Below are 21,794 nucleotides of genomic sequence, written 5' to 3'. Positions count from 1 at the left end.
TTTCTTTTTTGCATTTGTTTAAATAAAATTTGACAATGAGGCATTATTTTGTGAAAAAAGGTCAAGCAATAAATAAAAGTTTTTTTTTCCAAATTATTTATTAAGTTTTGGGCTTGACTTAGGGTATTGGTGTCATTTTCTCTGTCCAGTATTGAATTTAAACTCTGTAAAATGTCTTCTCGGTACAAAAAAACTGTCTCCACACATTTAGCATTGAAGCACCATCTAGTTGGAGCTGCTTTCGGTAGACGCACTTTGACGAATTCATCTAATATTTTCGTTCTTTTTGGTGATCTCGAAAAAAAGACGGAAAATGATTGGACTGTGGCAAAAAAAACTTTCAGACCAGTGGTTATGGTGGATGCTTTTTGCAGAACTAAATTAAATTGATGAGCATAACAGTGGATGTACTGTGCTAGTGGAAAAGTTTCGCGGACTCTCGTCTGAACTCCTCCAGTTTTTCCACTCATTATAGCTGCACCGTCGTAACTTTGCGCTATTAGCTGTCGGGGAAGAACTTCCAAGATTCTCAGCTCTTTTAAAATTTCTTCTGTTAATCCTATTGCCGTGCACACCTCTGGATTTACAAACTTCCAAAATCTTTCACATACTATATTGTCTTTTAAATATCTCACAACAAAAACCATTTGCGTTTTTGTGGAGCTATCTGTCGTTTCGTCAACTTGAATAGCTACGTAATTAGATTTTTTTAGTCACATCTAATTTCTTCTTGAGTGACTTTTAATATTGAATCTAGCAATTCGTTTTGGATAGTCTTCGAAATTCCTTTGAATGAAGTTGACCTTTCTAAATGCTCCTTCATAACAATATCTATTTCCTGCATGAAATTTATTAATCCACGAAATATACCAGGATTATCAGACTCTTTAGACTCATCATGGCCTCGTAAGGCCAGCTCAAACGATCCGCAAAATTGAATACACTTTAATATTTTTGTTAAAATTAAACGATTTTTATCGACATTTTCATTGTGATCAGCAATCGATCTGCGGTACGCACTATCTAACTGAATTCGGATATATGTTGTTCCTAATAAAACAAAACTCATAGAATTATCTATGTGTGCTGTTGACTTGCTATGCTTTTTTATTTTTTCTTTGAGATGTTTTAGATCACCAACACCAAATCCTGTCCATTGCTTTTCATTTTTGCAATCAAAAATTAAACAATGAAAACAAAAAAATAAATTCCTTCGATCGCAACCACATATCCATTCGCAAAAATGATAGCTTTTCTTGTTGAAATATCTGTTAACATCTTTGCTTTTCTCTTTTGTTGTTTGAACCATTTTCATATCCGGCATGTACCTGCCTAATATCTTCGCTTGTAGACGTTTATCATAGTTAAATGTCTCATTCTTTATTTCGTTTAAAATATAATCCACTGAATTAGACATTTTGTGTCAGTTCAAACAAATAAACCGTCGTAAATTCCACAAAACTTCACAAAAATGTAATAAATCACTAAAAACCAAACTTTGTGTGTATATTCGTATAATAACTGCACCAAAAACTATTTACATACGTTTAAAACAACTAAAAACATACGTCAAAACTTGTCAACTGTCAGAAAAAATACATCATACAATAATCTCCGGCGTGGCAGTAGCAAGCGACCCTAGTCGACTTTATCATCCTGTTTCACATAATTAGCTGAAAATATTTTTTGTTTCACACTCGGACAATGGCCGAGAGGCATATAATCCACGCATCCTTGGATCTTAAAGCGTCGAATATTGTTTTATATCTTTCTTTGTCTAATGTATGAAAAATGAGAGAGAAAATTTTATAAAAATTCTCAGTTTGGGTCAAAAATTGAATCGCCGGACGTTGGCGGGCTGGCAGCGAATTTTCGCCCATCGAGAATACAAAACAAAAACATAGCGTACGCCTTATAATTTCAAATCCACCGATTATTATTAATATTATTATATGACATTATACATATTATTAATATTATTATGTCGATTGTAAGGTATATATTTTGGGAGGACAATGACCGAATGACCTAATGGGAGAGCCGCGTATGCAAGTCACTATTGTGTTTTAGTCAAAATAGTGAAAACAATCCTACAGGTATAAAAATAAATAGGTATGTAGATGTAAAATATATTATTTTATAGCAAATGTTAACCGTTGTCTTTAAAAAAAACTACTAACATTTGTGTATTTAGGTAATATGAAGATTTTTGCAACTTATGTCACTGTTTTTTAAAATTTGTCAAGCAACGTTTTCTAAATACAGCATTCAAACGGTGTTCGACGTAAAATGAAGGATATTCACTGTATTTTTAGTGATTTTGTGTATTTTATAATATATCTCTATATTAAAAGGTCCGCAGTCCCCACTCACTGCGGACCATTTAATTAATATTTAATTATCACATTTAAATAACATGCTAATTATATATAATGTCCACCTGATGGGCAACGCACCGGTTGCGTTGGACGCAGTGAATGGGTCATGATACGACCCGGGTCGGTGTGTCAATTGTATTTACTATTGGTGAGTGTGCATAGTGCCCGAAGATGCCGAAAGGCGATACCCGTGTCGCAAAAAACGATTCAAATGGAATAGTACAAAACTTAAAACCATTAGAATTTATATCTATTATTATATTGTCAAGTATCGCGACATACGATAATAAAAAAATGCATCGTACTACTATTGTTAAAATCGTTAAAATTAATAGTGCGCAGGCGACTTTTTTAGTATTAGAACAAATTTGTGATGTTTGTTTATCTCACTTATCTGATTGACCCCCAGGCTAGAGCCCTGTTATCCCCCCGCCTTGCGGGGGACATGTTTGTAAATATCGTTGTTAAATTATGGTTGTTTGCGAAGGATTATTTATAATTTTATTATATATCCATCGTTATCGAAAGAAATTATCAATAGCAAAATATCGATGTATCTTTCATAAAGTATTGATACTTCAAAATATCGATATTTTTGTTACGGTCCTGCACTCATGCGTAATACGGAAGGGGGCGTGTTCATAACAAAAGTAGTCTATGGTTAAGGATTCCTTAACTCTATACTCAGGATTGTCTATAGTTAAGTCATCCTTTTCGGCGACTTATCCTTAGGAACGATTTCTTAGATTCTGCATGCGGCTCTCAGCGGCATAGCTAATCGAGAGTAGGGACTGCAATACTGAATGAAAATACCAATACCAGTACATATTTCGATATTTCCTATTGAATATCGGTATTCGTGAAATATATTATAGAAAAAAAACCTACCAATATAATATAATTTCTGATCACTTGATATACTATTACCGCAGTGTAAGTATCTGTCAAAATATTATGATTGTTTCATTTGTTTTCTTTCACGACCGAATAAATATAATAAGTAAACAATTCCTCAGTTTTTTTTAAATTTAGAATTTGCGTTTATATCTATGATGATATTTAATACGTTTTCTTACCGTTTCGCTCCCACTAAAACATTTTCATATGCTTTCTCTCATACATAACAGATAATCCACTAGTGACTAGGACTAGACCAAAGAGTTTCGACTATAACCACAGGGTATCATTTGTAATTTTATTGTTGTAGGTATACATTTAATGGTGATTCCACAACGTTTTGAGTGTGAGTGAATTGGTATCAATAGAACCATTTATATTCAGTAGGTTGACACAATAATATATTGTTACTCTGAGGTTCAAATATATTATGATCACGTTATGTGCTGTCACAGTAAGCTGCCGCTACGTGAAAATAGTGTGTAATGCCGTTTTTCTTGGTGTTTAAAATGTTATCAGACTGATGCTCCCATCCCGTAGCACATTTTGAACCTTTAAATTAAACGAATATTGTCACTTGGCAAAATCTGCCGAAATCACCAAAACAACAAAAGGTCACCTCACGCGTACTGCGTTGCATCGACACCCTCATTTTTTACATACCTACCAACACATTTTCGGTACACGTGTTTTTTGTTTTTAGTGGTTGGCACTATGTATTTTCTATAAGAATATTGTCTATTATCTATGGTCTGCAGGTTGAGTTCTGTTCAAAATATTATCTATGAATGCAATATCGCAAGTCATTTTAACGTACGTACGCACATGTAGAAACTGTTAAAATTAACTGAAATTAGCATGAATAATGAATAATAATTCAAAATACTAATACGTTAGAGTTGGCACTCTCCATAATTGAATTTATAGAGATAGTGATCGTTCAAAATATTCTGCGGAATGACTAAACCATAGACTAAATGTGTCACCGTGACAGTATGTGACAGTACGCGACGTGCATCATAATGTATTCGAACCTTTATTGACTATAAACTTACACTCAATCGTCATCATCGGCAGATTGTTTTCATGATATCACGTTTTAACGTTGAAACAACATAATATGCATGCAGTATATACATACACTCCAGCAGAAACGTGTTAAAAAACTTGAATATTTAACATACATAAACGATAATTAACCTGCTAGCAAAAATTTTATGAGTAGAACGAATTTAGGAGAGGAAAATAATAATCATGTTATAACCATTTGTTTTCATCCGTTTATGGCAGCTAGAAAACTTAGGAGGACGGTTGCACTCCCCCCCTGTTGAGGGGGGGGGGGAGCAATATGTCAGGCTACGCCACTGGGTTAACTACCAGTATGACAATAACTAAACTTAACATCAATCAGCTATAGCGATTTTGTATGCTAATAGCGGTTATGAGGACGTGGTTATTAATTTTATTTAGCATATCAGATGATTTTTAATTGAAATTTTATATGAGGAACACACCAAATTAAAGTTTATCTTATTTTATTGAATATACTTACATACCACATAAAAAATATACCAACATAAGAAAAAAAATCAACAAATAAATATTATACCGGATGGGGTACCTTCTCAAAATGTACCTACATTCTCTACGGTTTAGCGCAAAGATTGTATTGTATTGTATAAGTCCAGTCCAGTTTTGTATGTTTTGAGAAAACCGAATTTTAGATTTGACATCCTATACATACATTATTATTATGTATTTGAAAGATACAATATAGGTATTATCAAATATACAAAACTAAAAAATTGATAGCACGACAAAGGTTGGTTTTTTTATATCTCTGTATTTATTATAATGTTTGTGGATGTTTTAATTAAATAGGTATTTAAGTTAAATTTATAATAGTTTTTATTTTAATATTTACAAAAAAATGACAGTCTCTTCTTTCGTATTTTATATTGATTGCTATCAGTAATTATGTTTTTTATGAATAATGGCAAATAATAATTGTAGTCTTTTCAAATAAATCAATACAACATAAAGTACCTACCTGTGTGAGTATGATCTGTTACGAAAAAGTATATACATACATTATAATTGGATGTTGATACTATTGAGACGTTGTTGATAGATAAATTACAACGACTGATTTTTATCATGATATCATCGTCGCCTTAGTACAGAACTAAGTGATATTTCGATATGATGTTTTTATTAAAATTGCTGAACATATTATAATGTATTTAAGTAGTAAGACATACATTTGCAAATTCACATAACTCGGAATTACGCAAATATGGAATACTTAAGCATATTCACGACGAAGGTTGGCCTAATATCCATAAAGATTAAAAAAAAAAGATTGCAATATAATCTACTTATGGAACAATATTGCCACGACTAATTATTATTGATTACTCATATATAATAATATGATCATGGTTCATTAAAATGTATATTATATTATGATATTGTGCGGTGATGATACAGTTGTTCAAACAATGCAACGTGAGGCCTAAAATTTTACATTCGATAAAATACATGGTCAAAGGCAAAAGGCCAGTGTCAAAATAGGATATGTGGATATTCAACCAGCTGTAATCGTCGGTTGAACCGATGTTCAAATTGAATTCACCAGTCAACGAATAAAAGCCGAGCAGACCCGTGCCTCGCGCTTCGGAACTGAATAACAGGTAGTCGCAGACTGTACAACAGGCCGTAGCGCAGGTGGCCGCGACTGCGGATAGCCCTCGGGCCCAAAGCATAATGTTTCGTCTACTCTACAGCTACGCCTCTTCTATTCACATGTTAACTTGGCACCGCGTGGTGCTTTTTTTTATCTGCGTTTCAACGCGCATTGTTATACATACGGATCAACCTGCCGCGTGGAATAATATTGTTACGACAACATTGCGTGCGAGCCGGTCGCTACTTGTGGCGTTTGGGCTATCAGAATTGTTATTCAACAGGGCATATTAATTAGCTGCCCCCGTGCCGCATGAGTGCAGCGATGTAGAAGATTCACTTATCGGAATGCTTGCTGTAGGTCAGTGATGGGTAACCGGTTATTTAAAAACGGGCCCGGTGGCAGCAATATAGTTTTTGCATTCACTGTCTCGACCACCTTATACTTGCGCTTTTGCTAATACTAGATTAAGTCGTTGGAATTCTTAACGACTATTACTACTCGGCAGACATGTTCTGTATGTGCATTCGATTTTAGATAGGTGGATGATACCTATATGGATTTATATAAGACCGAAAACTATTAAGGTAGAGTGTACATTATTGGTAAAGTAATACAAAATACAGGATGGGGAAGGTCTGAGTCACTTTGGATCCTTGCTGTCTCCAATCGTCTCAGTTTTACGTTACACGTACTTCCAATAAATAATTAGGTATTTCATCGATTCAGCGAGCTCTCTGTACTTTCGATGATGTGCCTGCCCATCACCAGCGCTCGACAATAATTTTCTAAAGATTAACATAGTTATCAAATCGTAATTAATGTATTTTTATAAAAATAACTGTTTTAGATTTTTTTTTAATATGGCATATCTAGCTCAGACGGTCTAATTATTTTTTCCTCGAGACGGGACGATAACTTCACCGATTTCACGAACCGGAACAGCGCTCCGGTCATTTTGAGCCCTGCCCATCACCACTTTCGATATTTAGACGTATGGTATAATACCCACCACTTTAGTTTATTGTCTTATCCAGAAGTTAGTAGAAAGTAAGTATATTGAGTAACTTAGTTGAGAATTTACACGAAGCGTAAATTGCAAATTCAAAAGATGTTCATAACAAGGCATTGATAAACTGGATTCGTAGCAGTATAACTTATAACGAACAGAGTATCGATTTTTTTTTTGCAAATTTTAGGCAATCGGTACTCACACCCACGTAATTAGTTAAAAGATTATCCTATGTACATATTCACGGTAAGTACATGATTCACCAACAAGTTTAGACATCTAGATTTTACATATAAGTAATGTGCAAGCTAGACATGTCGCATCCTCAGAAGTACACTGTAGTATGACAAAATCAGCCATTTTCCAGGAGAGCCGAAACAAACTTTTTGAACCATGTTTATGGTAAGGTAGAGGCACTAATGGTTGACACATTAAGAAAAAAATCATGTTTTTTTAAATATAGAATACACATTTCTTCATATATTTAAAAACCAGATATCTTAATCACTGCACAAAACCCTTACCGATTATATTAAAATGAGAGAAAATAAGCAATAATCAAACACACTTTTTAATAAAACATTTTTGTATCCTATCTTTTATCACTAATGCTTGACATGGCAAAAAAGATGAATTACTAATAATTGACACCTTTAGACACCAATAGTTGACATGGAATATTTTGGTATAATTTACATGTACCTACCTAAATATTTGCTCCTTACCTTTTCTGGTACCTACATACAAATTAACCATCAACCGGTGACTCGTTTTTGCATTGTCAAAACAAATCATTACCATGATATAATTTTTATTAAATGCCTTTTGGACAACGCAGACATATTTATGATATCTCTTTTTCCCTTCTAAAATACATTTTTTTGGATTTGCAGTTGCTCGTAAAGATTGGTCAATGTTACCAGCACTGCTTCTATTTTCTTCCATCTTCAGATATGTATGAACTTGTTCTCATTTAATGCTACACATGAGATTCAACTTTATATAACAGTGTAATTCTAGGCGCATTTTGTAGCTGTTGTAGTTGGAAGGCTTTGCCTCATCATGTATAACTGCCTCCATAGCTGCTTAAAGCGTCAATTACATTGAGCTTCTTTACGAGCTGTTTGTTGGCGAATTTATAATCTGCCTGTAAAGTCGCCCAGTGTAATCATCGAACATGTTAGCTTGTTCGATAATTACACTGGGCGACTTTACAGGCAGATTATAAATTCGCCAACAAACAGCTCGTAAAGAAGCTCAATGTAATTGATACTTCAGTGAAACGGCAAATAATTTTTTCAACTATAGGCGCGACGAAATTTTGGACTCGCTGGCAGTCTGAGAGAGAACGTCGAGGTGTCAATACGTAATTTTGTTTCGTGATGGCGACGGGGGTATTAATTCTTGAATCGTGTAAAGATAACTTAAAACGTTACTTATTTTAAAAAGAAAACATGTCAATGAATATATTATTATTGTTCCTGATAGAACAATAAACAGAACATTAAATGGACGCATGTTGGATTTATATGACAAATTATATTTCGGTCGGCATGCGTCATTTGCACCCGCGACCCGCAATCGGCGCATCGCCTAGCCACGATCTTTTTAGACCATGCCTCAACTGAGGCCTTAAGAGTATTGAAACATTTTGTCGTTTTATAGGTGGCATTTTTCTTGAGGCAGTCGCTTCGTGTTTTGCGGAACCAAAAGTTGACATTTAATTTACCTACTAGTTGACATGTGTCTACTATTGGAGAGGATGGACGAAAAATATACTTTCTTATATGGAATCAAAACTGAATGTATGTGTATGCCGAAATTGTTGAAAAATCACTCTTATTTCAACTTTGATGTGATCACTACTAATTGACATACCCTGTCAACTATTAGGTTTTCTTTATTTTGTGGTCCAATAATTGACACCCATCAATTTCAGACATAAATTTAAATATATTATCACGAAACCTATTCAAATCTACACTCTAACATATATTATTACATGTAAGATACCAAAAATCTGAAATAAAAACATATTATGTAATAATTTCTTACCTGGAAGAGTACAGCATTCTTAACGGATTTGGTAAGAAAATTTGAAATACGTACTCACTCTGTCACATTCTTTAAAAAATATTCGCCATTTTAATGGTTTGGCTAGCAAAGAAATGAGTTTTGACTGGTTCATCACAAAATTTACACTGCACATGTTTTTAAGCTATTTTCGAATGGATACACGCACAGGTTTTCTTATTTTAATTAATATATTTCAAAAGTGTCAACCATTAGTGCACTGTCAACCATTAGTGCCTTTACCTTACTTGATTTAATGTGTAATGGCTTTACAATGTCCATTTTTTTTGTAGAATAGGAAAAATTATATCTTTCTAGTGGCAATAATATAATGATTAAAAGACAGTATTTTTTGTAAAAAAAAATTTTTTTTGAGTTACTTCCTTGTTCTACAAGGAAATTAAAATAAACTCTGGGCTCAACTGTCAAAATCGGTGTTGTAAGACACTGGAGCAACTTGGTTACCTCAGTGTTCAGCTAGGGACTTATTTTGTTTTGCTATAACGATATTATAAAAAGGACAATTGAGTATCAGGGTTACTGGAGTGTCCTTCTCGATGTTTGACTCAATTTATTTAAAAGAACACTGAAGTTAGGCGTATATCTCATTAAATATTTTTTTAGAGATACGCTAGTGTTCTCCTGAGATTGAGAAAAAAAATGTAATTGAACTGCTTTCATAACTCAAAACAGCCAAATTCAGACTTACGCCAGTGTACTTCTGGGGGTGCGATGTATAAAAATTATAATATTATAATAACAGTTATATTGATTGAACGCGAAAATCTTTTATAGATTTGCAATCATTCTAAAACTGAAGTTAATGGCACATTGCCCCCCTGTAGATAGAAGCATTTCTATCGAATCATAATATTATAGGTATTATGAATGAACCTAGTTTTAACGCAACGTGCAGTGATACATGAAACATACAATTTACTTAATATACTTTACATTTTATAATGTGCCCTCGAACACGTTAATCGTATTACGTAATATTTGTAACCCATACCGAAAGCTTGATGTCAATTAAACGATTCCAAGTTAAATATTTTATAGATTTTCTAGAAATCAATAGTTAAAAGTACTCAAGAAATACAAATACATTTAAACTACTTATATATTATTTAAAAATGTCTTCGACACCTGCGGAAAAAACTTATCAAACTATATTTTAATATGAAATAACAATCATTAAAAAATGTAATAAGATGAACGCGTTGACCGAGTGTGCACAACAGTTTTAATTTAGGCATTGAAATCAAAAAGACCTTTTCATGTTTTTTAGATAAGTAATAACATGTCGTATTATCGTATATCAAAGTATAGTTTAATTTAACAATAAATTGTATCTTTCATATTCTGTCGCTAGATGCCACTAGTGTCACTACATTCTACCATTTTATAGCTATTGATTTTAGAAACAGGTTGTAGGTAGACAGACTACATAATTAGGTAGGTATTTGCCTATATATATAATTAATATTTCACGCATTTTCTGCCAGATGGACGATAGTGTGATCAATATGGAGACGGTCCATGAGTATTATGTTAATGGCAACTGGGTGAGGATTATTTGTTAGCTATTTATTAAGTAGTATGCTGAAATGCCTATCAAACAAAATGAATATCAATACACACTTAGACAGTGATCAAAGTGTAAAACAAGTATCTGCAGTACACAGTTACGCCCGGCAATTTATTCTATAATATTTGGCACAGCTCACAAATGCAGAATAAATTGAATAAGTTTATAACTTTCTTATTTCCCTCAAAATGCGGCGCCAATCACTTCACATAAATATTATTTACGATTACAGTGAAAATAATTTCATAGTATTAAGGTGTCGCTAGTTGCTCACGATGTAGTAACTTTATTACTTACCTACGGATGACATAAACTCATGACTAGGGATCCCGAGCTATTTTCGATACCTATGAATCCCGGGATTAATAAACATTTCGGGATTGATTTTTTTTATCCATTTTTATGGAAAATAAAGTAAAAGCGAAAATATAACAGAAAAAATACTTTTAATAAAAAATAACTACATTAGAAATAAACTGAGTTTGAATGCAGTTTGATTTATACCCATGTGTAGGTTGCCGATTGATTTTATTTTTTCACATAAATTATTAAAAATTGAAAGATTGGAAAAAACCAATGCTTCGCACTATTAACAAAGTTATTCCACCATGATATCATACGTTTTACGGCAGTTTCAGATTTGGCTGACTAATTAGATTTATGAAGCGGAAAGGTCATAAGTACGCCATGATTATTTGCTATACTATTTTAAATCTCGCTAATCCATTCATTAAGTCTTTACTATCAGAAACAGCAATCTCCTATTAAATTCACATTATTATTTATATTACAATATTATTTACTCCAAGATTGAACGTAGACAATATTAACAATAAATGTCTTAAATAGTATAAATTATACTAGATTTATTTTTGACCGATTTTATCAGTGTTATTTGTAAATATAAAAATTTTATATAAACAATGGAAAAAATGCAAATCCCGGGACCAGTCCCGGGATTGTCAAATTGTAATCCCGAAATCCCGGGATCAGAATTTTGGCTCGGGATTAGATTCCCTACTCATGACAATGCATTATTTTCACCAGTTACTTAATGTAAGCGAACGCTTAGTTTGTTATTAAGTAATATAATAATGTAAACATTACTTTAATCTTACGTAGAGCATGCAATGTTCAGGGTGCTTAATTTTAAAGAATTGCTGTGGTTTTTCAAGTACGGTGTTATAAAACTGAAGGGAGTTATGTTATAGTCGGGGTAGTGCAGTCGGCGTGTGGGATGGGGTGAATTCCACCCTCGACAGCTCCGCTGGGTATAACTTTAAATGAATAAAGTTTTCGATTTGTATGTGCAAAATTATTATTATAGTGAACAGCGTCGGTTGCTGGCTTCCTTTGCACTATTGTGTGCGAAATTCAAAGAAAAATCTTCACTCATATATTATTGTATGAAGTACATTTGTATATTATTAATAGTTTATGAAAAAAAAATATATCTATTTAAAACAAATTTTGTATTTCTCATTGTTCATTTTTTATTACAACGTTTTTATTAGCTCGTATTCTTATTTGTCCGGTACAAATCTTGCAATCGATTTTTAACTAACTTCCTGACTAGCTAGACATTTGAGAAACTTTTAGAATTTATCAGAACACGATGCCAATGCATTTTTTTATTACTTTTAGCCATCTTTAAGTAGGATTGAATTAATTTTCAGTTAATTCTGTTTTGTATGAAAAGTTATTTCGGAAGAAATACGTAATCCAATCCACTATTATTGGTTGCTAGGGGTCTGGGGTCCTAGCAACTAAATTATTAACATATACGTGAGTTACTATGGAAATCAAAAGGACATTTCAGTATTATTTCTATCAAGTACAAATTTTTTTGATCGTTTAAGCTAGCAAGTCAAGGTTATATGATTCAACAGAAAATTTAAAAACGTTGTATATAAAAAGTTCTTTTTATCTTGTATCTAATTATTGTTTTTGCATTTTATCAACACGTAAGTAAGGCGGTAGATAATTATTTATTTTACAGGAAAACACAGAAAGTAAGTAACAAATAATACAATATAAATTAATGATATAAAAAAGAACACAAGATTCAATATCTTCACAAAAAATACATTAATTTTAATCGTGGTATCAAAAAAGTAAACCGCACGATAGACAGTACCATGAAACAATAGAACAGTTTTCTTATATGATATCTTGGGAATAATTTTACTATTCAATATCAACGGGTGCATGAGAATCATTTTCGATGACAATTTAAATATGTTCTCATGTAAAATATCTGCCGTACGTGTAAAAACACCCTTCATATAAAAATATATCTAGAATTTTCATTTGGGCACTAAAGGAACTAAGTAGCTATTAAAATATTTTAAAGAAAGCGATGCGCGAAAAAACAAAAGATTACCTAAGTATATATTATTTTTAATTAACTATTTCTTTTATTCAATTAATAATTCACAAGATTTAAGAATGTACCATATTATTTTGAAAATTAAATATGTATATCGGTAATTTGGAGCCTGTCCACGCCATAAGTACACACGTTTAAAAATATTATAATGAGCATGATAAATTTGTGCGAAAACTGCAGAACAATGTTACATTTTATAAGAATTTATATTATAATTTATGGCCTATGGTTGGGATCATTGATAAAAACTATAATTAATTAAGTACCTAGCACCTACCTACATACCAGCACTAACTAACTATTAGATACTTAGGATAGTTAACAAATTTAACACCTACGCACTTAAGGCGAAGTCTTCACTGAGCCTTTTTTAAAGAGGCACCTAGCGGAAAAATACGAAGCTTGCAATTTGAGACATTTTTTTGATAATTTACAATTTCAACTGTATTAATGAATAAATATGTATCTGAAAACATTAAAAATAAAAATATTTTTTATTTTAAGTCAAAGACAAACTTACAATTGTAAAAAATGTAATAAAATGTGAATATGTTCTATCGGTCCGCACCCTATTATTACATATATTTTATGGTCATATTTATTATTAAAATTTAGTTTATTAAGTTTTCTAAGCATCACCTAAGCGATTTTTGACAAATTCATAGTTTTATTATTTTTTATATCTTTTTTAAAAAACATCGATTTTTATAAAAAATATAAATGTGTATAACTTGAAATCCTTTTTATTTATATTAATATAAATATTTTATTTATATTTATAAAAATAATTGATTTGATATATATAAAAAGGATTTCAAGTTATACACATTTATATTTTTTATAAAAATCGATGTTTTTTAAAAAAGATATAAAAAATATTGAAACTATGAATTTGTCAAAAATCGCTTAGGTGATGCTTAGAAAACTTAATAAACTAAATTTTAATAATAAATATGACCATAAAATATATGTAATAATAGGGTGCGGACCGATAGAACAAATTCACATTTCATTACATTTTTTACAATTGTAAGTTTGTCTTTGACTTAAAATAAAAAATATTTTTATTTTTAATGTTTTCAGATACATATTTATTCATTAATACAGTCGAAATTGTAAATTATCAAAAAAATGTCTCAAATTGCAAGCTTCGTATTTTTCCGCTAGGTGCCTCTTTAAAAAAGGCTCAGTGAAGACTTCGCCTTGATCAGCTTATGGCTTATGGTATTATTTACACCGAGATAATAATAATCCCTTATTTCAAAGGTTTAATATTAGTTTAGTATGCTTTCGCAAGACTTCAATTTATCCACATATTTAAAACATATTATTGAAACACTATTTCCTGCTCTACTAGTTAAGGGCAATTGAATTTACATACTCAATATTTATACACGTAATCATTTCTCTAGTGTGTTAAGGTACATGTATTCCTCACTTAACGGCCCACGTGCTCGTCGTAGGTCGATTACTCCCTACTTCAATTATAGTTTGTCAATTTATGGCTACGGCCGTATGTTGTAGCTTAACCACTGGGAAATGACAAAAGAAATGGCGTATTTCAAAAAAACACTACCTTATTCTTAGGTCAATAATTATTATAAAGCAATCATTATTCATAAGATGTTTATCACACTTGAATGGTCAAAGACATAGCTTATAATAAGTATCTTTAGAATCATCTTCAAATGTGTTAATCTTGCCGATTTTTTGAATAATAAAATGCCTAATTCTTGTCAAATGTGGGATCACAGAGATTATCAATATAATTTTTTATCGTGGATATTTTACAAAAATTATCTCGTAATAAATTATACTAATGGTTTTATAAATGCGTTTAAAAATTAATAAATGTAAAAAATCTTAACACCACTGCACAGTTATGTACCGAAATATGACTATATTCTAAAACATTAGAGCGAGAGGTTTAAAAGAATACTATTGTATGTAACAAAAATACTTTATGCAGTCATCAAATGTTTAAAATAACTATAAAGGATAATAAGGCTTCAAAATTATATATATAGATTATCTACAACGTTTAAGGAGTGTCCAGGATCATGGTTTGAAAATACAATAAAAACTCAATTTTGACCTTCGACGATCATGTTCTTCCCCCTTAAGCAACTAACAAATTGGATACTGAAAATGAGAAACCTTAGAGCACTAGAATTTTACTATAATGCTAACTAAGTTTTTGTAATGCATAATGATTAACCAATTCGTAATGTATTTTTTATTAGTAAAACCTAAAAGTAAATTAAATACTAAAAATTAATAACAGACAAAAAAAACTTCCATTGAGATTTTGAATGAAGTGCGGATTACATACATACTTATTTAAGAAAGGACAAGATTTTAAAGTCACTTATGTCAGTCTAACGAGACTGTAGCTTTTTCCGGGATCCGCCTTTCGGTATCTTCATGCATTATCGACTCTCACACCAATGGAAACTGATTTTTGTTTTTTTTTTTTTTAATTTTATTCGTTAATTAAACAAACAGTTACATATTAATTACAAAAATTTAAAATATAATAATGAAAAGTTATTGCAACTAGCCAAGTTTCCATGTATACATTATAATATAGTTAAGCCTAACAAGATAGAGAGTAAAAATAACATAAATATAAAGAAATTACATAAGAAAAATGAGGAAGAATAATGAGTAATTAAATTATATACAAAAAAATAAAATAAAAAAATACTTATATAATATAATATCTATGTATACAAAATTTTGGAGATAGCGCGTTTAAATGAAATATGTGTATTATTAAAAGGATCAACGGTGGAGAAATGCATATTATAATTTAAACAAGAACGCCGAATAAAAAAGTTTTAGTGTTTAGAGTTAGAACACATAGTTAATTACCGTTTATACTAAAAACCATAAATTAAAAATCGTCAAAACGTTATTATCGAATATTTTTGGTGTTTCATTAAATTTAAATCTGCTGATGCCTGAGTAGGTAGATGTGTCCAATACTTTTGCCTGCTTTTTTCTTAGATAAATTGAAAATTTGCATGCAGATGGCATCGCAACACATTCTTATAAATAAAATATGTCACTGAGAACACCCTCTATAACCGATTTTATAATATATAATAGATAATATCATTCTCCATCTACAATTTTTATTTCTCAATATCTCAGTAAATTAAGTGTCGAAAGGTTTTAAAGAAAAATAAAATAAATTAGACGAAAATCATTGCAATAATGTATCAAAATCTGTCGTCTATTCTTTACGACAGTGGTTACAAACGGCGTAGGTATCTACCGAAAAATTATTATACATAAACCAAAAAACGGTTCTCGTCTATTTAACCATTAGTGGTCAGCGGATTTTTTTTTGAAAATAGCCTGAAATATTTATTAAGTTTTAGGACAGAGTTACGATATCATTCTTGAATGATTCATGAATATTCCCGAAATCGGCCATGAAAATTGCCACTGTTCCCGGCTGGCTTCCAGTAAGCAGATTTATACAAAAAAAAAATTGATTTCAGTTTTGTACAATTCTATTCGAATCATTTTTTGCAACCGGGTTCCGCCTTTCGGCACTATACGCACTCACCAGTTGAAAATACACAACGACAACGAATACACACTGTTAATTCTGTTAATCCAGTAATTTAATACAAGAAAAGACTAAAAAAATAATATTTATTCAAGTAAATGTGTAGGTATTCGAATAAATCATTATGGAATTTAAAAAAATAAACACCTATTGACTATTTTTGTTACTAACGACAATAATTAATTGATAATAAAAACATGTATTAAATCCAGATGTCCAGGTAGAAGTGTCTAAATTAGTGCAATGTCCCATGCATGTTTATAAAGATCTTCCGCTAAAGAGAGAAGTTTTTCCTATTTTCACCATTTAGTACTTGAGTCTCAAAGATTATGGGAACTCCATTGCATAGTGGCTCACCACTCCATTCCTAAATATAAACTGCTCCTCTTAAGTTGGGAGCCGCTGCTTTATGATAAATGAATCGGTGCGTCCCGCAGTTTTACATTGCATTATAGACAGATCCAAGTAGTTCATTAACTCAACATTCTAAAAATTCCGATCATTCAATTTATTATTTCAAAACATTAATAACATTGTCGGGTACCTTTCTTTTGTGGTTGCGCAACAAAATTGAAACAAGTTCGAATTTAGAATACAGAAATCGATGTGTAACTGTAGCTAGGTATTATGCAAGTTTCATCACTCGAGACAAAATTGAATTGCAAAGTTATACTGATATCTTGTCTCGAGACTCTTTTCAGAATAAAATGAATGAATATTTCAATCGGCGAAACATTACAATATTGTCTCTATGGCATGTAATTAATTCAAAAATCATAATATGATGCCAATATCAAGACTTTGTATACTTAATTAAATTTGTAAATAATACCGAGCAAACTGTATGTATGAATGTAGGATTTTAAATAAAACTGCTTGGTGACAAAAGTATGTTATAGAATTAGGTAGGTACATATATCAATTAAGATTTTAAAATGTTAATTAGTAATGTTAATTTTGTTGTTACTGTCAAAGTAAAATACCTAGTTCTATTAGTAGTCGTGATAAATTTTGTCGGATTTCTATTATTATATTATTATATAACTGTTATTATATTAATGTTTACTTACTTTTCACCAGGTATTTATTTAATTACGATGTACTGTTATTATTGTACCGTTTTAATAGTTATATCGTGTCGTCGTTAGAAATAGGAAATTAAACGAGCTAAATTGAACAGCCGTAGGTGAGAATAAATAAATTAAAAAAAGCTCAGAATATTTTTGAGTATATGATAATAAGTAGTCAATTGTTATTATGTCGATCCTGTTCAATATTTAAATTATCTATTATTGACAATCATCAAGTAGTCCGTTTTCAGATGATGGCTGTAAATTTTGACAGTTTTCAAATGACTTTTCGCAGTGTGACCAACATGCTTGCGAATACACAAAAAACACTTTCGTCGTTGTTCGCACCGCACAATGCACCGGTGGGAAGTTTGCACGGTGGCGAGTGGCGACCCAAGACCACGTGGTCGATTAAGTTAACACTCACTGACTGACCCGCCCGCAGGGTTACGCACACCGAATAACTTCACTACGCTGACGTAGAGCTGGGAAATTCGCCGCTACGAACGATGCAATTATGACACAAAATTGCCACTTTATGTTGAACACAATTAAGTAATAGAAAATAGCAAATACATGGTTATTGAAATGGATAACCAACTCATGTATTTAATTATTATGTTATACTTATCGAGAATATTCATTTATCACAATAAATATTTTTTGGCTGTTGCACACACATTTTTGATCGCGACGGATGTTCACCGGGAAGTTTTTTTTTTTAAACTTTATGGCAACTAAATTTATTAATTATAAGACCGCGCGTAAATTAAACAACGAATGTTATTTTATTCATATACCTAGGTAGGCACATTTTTTTTAAATTAACTTCGCGCAGAGATCGAAATAATCGGAGCTCCGTTCTGGTTCGTAAAATCGGCAAAGTTATCACTCCGTCTCGTGGAAAGAATAATTTGACCATCTGAGATAGATAGGCAATAACAAAAAAAATATAACACACTTATTTTATAAAAGTATACATAAAATTTGATAGGTAGGTAACAATGTTAACATTTTCGAAAAACTATCGAGCGCTCCGAATCGTAAAATTTTCCATTTCGAGCGCTGAGTTCGCGTCGAATAACAAAACAATTATTATGAGATCGGGTATCTTTTAACTATATTTGTACAATAAAAATACTAATTTAGATTTCTGATAAAAATATAATAAATGGATATTGGTAAGTATTTGTTATCAACGAACGTGAAAGCTATTATAAACTAATAAAATACTAGATTGTTTTATCATGATTGGTTAATTTATGTTTGGTTAATTTATTTATGCTTAAGTATGATTTAAAAAAAAAACAAAACAATATTGCAAATAGAAAAAAAAATCATTTTATTATATTTTATTTTTATAATAAATTAATTGGCAATTTAAAACAATACCTAGTCCTGTTTATTTATTCAACGATTTGATCAAATTTTGCGGACATTAAGATTTTGATAGTACAAAATAAACGGCAGACTGTTTCTGAAAACAGCAAGTCACGGAATTTCAATCTGAAATTTGAACAATAACGACCGACGAGATAAAAAAAAAATATAATAACGATCGAAATAATAATATTAAAATTCAGTGCTGCCCTGCCGTAGCCGTTTCTATAATCGTTAACACCTGCCACAACAGATGGCGTTGAGAGTACCAAAACGAAGCTAACATGAACCGATTTTATTCCTCTACGAAGGATACAGGCATAATAATAACATCGTGTCTGTACAATGTATAATATTATTATTATTACTACGATTTTAGAATTTCAATGCTACAAAAATTCAAAGAGAACTAAACAAAACACTTTTTTTATTAATTCACTGGATTTCTTTATTTCTAATTTTAACGATAGGAAAACTTCATTAAAACAAAAAAAACAGATTTTTAAAATAGTTCTAATTTTAAATAAATCAACTATTGTAGACACACTAATCTTGAAGACACCATTAAAATAAATAAATAAAAAATGGCACTAATCTATATTTTAATAAATTAATAATACAACCAAAAAAGTAACACACTTTTTAAATTAATTAAACGACAGGTGATTTAATTATTATGCATAAAAGATACGTTAAAAAACTATCGCATTAGTTATACGGAAAGTTGAAAACAAAAATTATCAAATTGTTTGAATGCATATTATAATTTTATTATTACACATTATAAAATGACATAATTTCGGGATGCCCGCTGATTGAAAATCAATTATTGCAGGTGCAACACCGAAAAGTAAATCTAATTTGTACAAAAGTCAACAACGTCAATGTTTTAATAAAAGATTAAAAAAACTTACTTATTATCCACAGAGAAAATTAACGATAATGGAATCCGTAAGCGACTATCCAAAGAACTTATATTTCACAAAGAGACACAAGATTCTCACTGACAATAATATACAAATTTGATTAAAATTATTTGTATATATTTTGACACCAACAAACAGGTTATGTAGCACTAACTAAAATAAACATGCTAAAAAGCTATCACTTCAACATTATAACATCGGTTTATTTAATAACGTAAAAATTGTTGTTTACTTAATACACATTTTAGGCACTTAAGATTAAAATACAAGACACGGAGAAACATAACCTAGAAACACAACATGCACGGCGAACGAGTGACGGACGACTGTGAAGTTGGTGCAAGCGCAAGCGTCAACCTTGGGGCGCTGCCAACATTCCACACAAAAAGATAAACGTGAACACTTTGAACCGCGTAATATGAAACGTGCGTTCAATATTACGTTTTTGTCGACCACGTTTGTTTTACTTACCGGCTTTAAAAAATTCAACCACTACATTTCACATATATTTTTACAACTATGCGATATGTTAAAAATCTATTGAAGAAGAAAACAAAATAAAGATAAAATAACTGGAAACGACAGTAAAAATGCATAGGCAGTAAAATTCTGTAAGGTAGGCAGGTAGGTCATACACTGCTCAGAAATGGATTAAATATATTTAAGAAAGAAAGATAATAATACAAGTTTTGACAGTAGGCTTCATAGAAAGGAGTTTTTCTTTTTATCAAAAATATAGAACGTAATGATTTTATACAATTATTGTATACTAAACTGGGGGGAGCTGGCATGCACAGAGATGTCACTGACGTCACTGTATATTATGTACTGGTAGTGTTTTCATAATACCAATTAAATTAGCCAGAACGCTTACTCCTTGTTCCGTGATCCGCAGGTTTGGTTTGATCAAGTACCGGGATGCAATGGGCTGATTAAATAAATGTCACCAACAACAATCCTCCTATTTTAAGATCCTCCTTCGTCCAAAATGCTTTTGTCTTGGATGGGAAATGGTAGGTATATTATTTAAAGTTCAAAAAATATTTATTTTCCGTTTGCAAGTGTAATTCATACACAAAAATATAGCTATTATGCATCATGTACATATGTACATACCTACAATGATCTGAAATACATTAATCTTTCGGTCTTATTTACTCAATATGGAGCGTAAATAAACATTTCCAACACTTGTGAAAACAAACCCGAGACGGACGAAAAATGGTAAAGTAAATAATACTGCATAATATAGGAAAATTATCATTATTATTTTATCATTAAATTTGATAAAAATAAGTCAAAATAATAATATCGATAGGTACCTAATTCTTATAAATTTTATCCCGGTGTATAAGCGAGTGACTTTTAATTGGATTGTGTATATTTTTAGATACTTACAATTTCATACATATATATAAGTAATTAATTTTATTATATTTGAAAAATAAAACTAATGAACCATTCTATTCTTTGAGGTAATGCAGATATTTCTAACATACCTAATTTTATTATTAAATATCACAACACAATATGATATTATATTTATAATATATAATATAATATTTCACTCTATTTACAAATTTGGACAGATTGAACTCAATCGGGCCTACAAAGAAATGACACTTTACTGTAAATCGAGGCCCTAATCTCTAAAGCCGCGTTACCACGATCCAAGTACACTTGGACCGAGCGCCATCCAAGCGCACTCGTACTGGACATCTTCATACAAATTTCTCCATCCAAGCTACTTGGACCGCGTCCTACTCATCCAAGGCTTGGATAGGAATAATTAGTATGAAGATGTATCATACGAGT

The 21,794-nt window shown here is 31.2% G+C and overlaps 1 protein-coding gene across 5 annotated transcripts in view; it reads right to left on the bottom strand.

Annotated features, from left to right (window-relative positions):
- LOC147064383 (uncharacterized) overlaps positions 1-20,309 on the bottom strand; it is an 82,700-nt gene extending 62,391 nt beyond the window's left edge. For all 5 annotated transcript variants that reach the window (XM_085957417.1, XM_085957420.1, XM_085957418.1 and 2 more), the window contains exon 1: positions 19,968-20,309. The gene's annotated coding sequence lies outside the window, so the exon portion shown is untranslated. The remainder of the gene's footprint in view (positions 1-19,967) is intronic.
- Between the last annotated feature and the right edge of the window lie 1,485 nt (positions 20,310-21,794).

Source organism: Rhyacophila brunnea, unplaced genomic scaffold (genome assembly GCF_057557595.1).
Source record: "Rhyacophila brunnea isolate RB1 unplaced genomic scaffold, BYU_Rbru_1.0 scaffold_7, whole genome shotgun sequence".
In the NCBI taxonomy this organism is placed as follows: domain Eukaryota; kingdom Metazoa; phylum Arthropoda; class Insecta; order Trichoptera; family Rhyacophilidae; genus Rhyacophila; species Rhyacophila brunnea.
The sequence above is the reverse complement of the archived record's forward strand: the minus strand, read 5'-3'. Positions and strand labels throughout refer to the sequence as shown.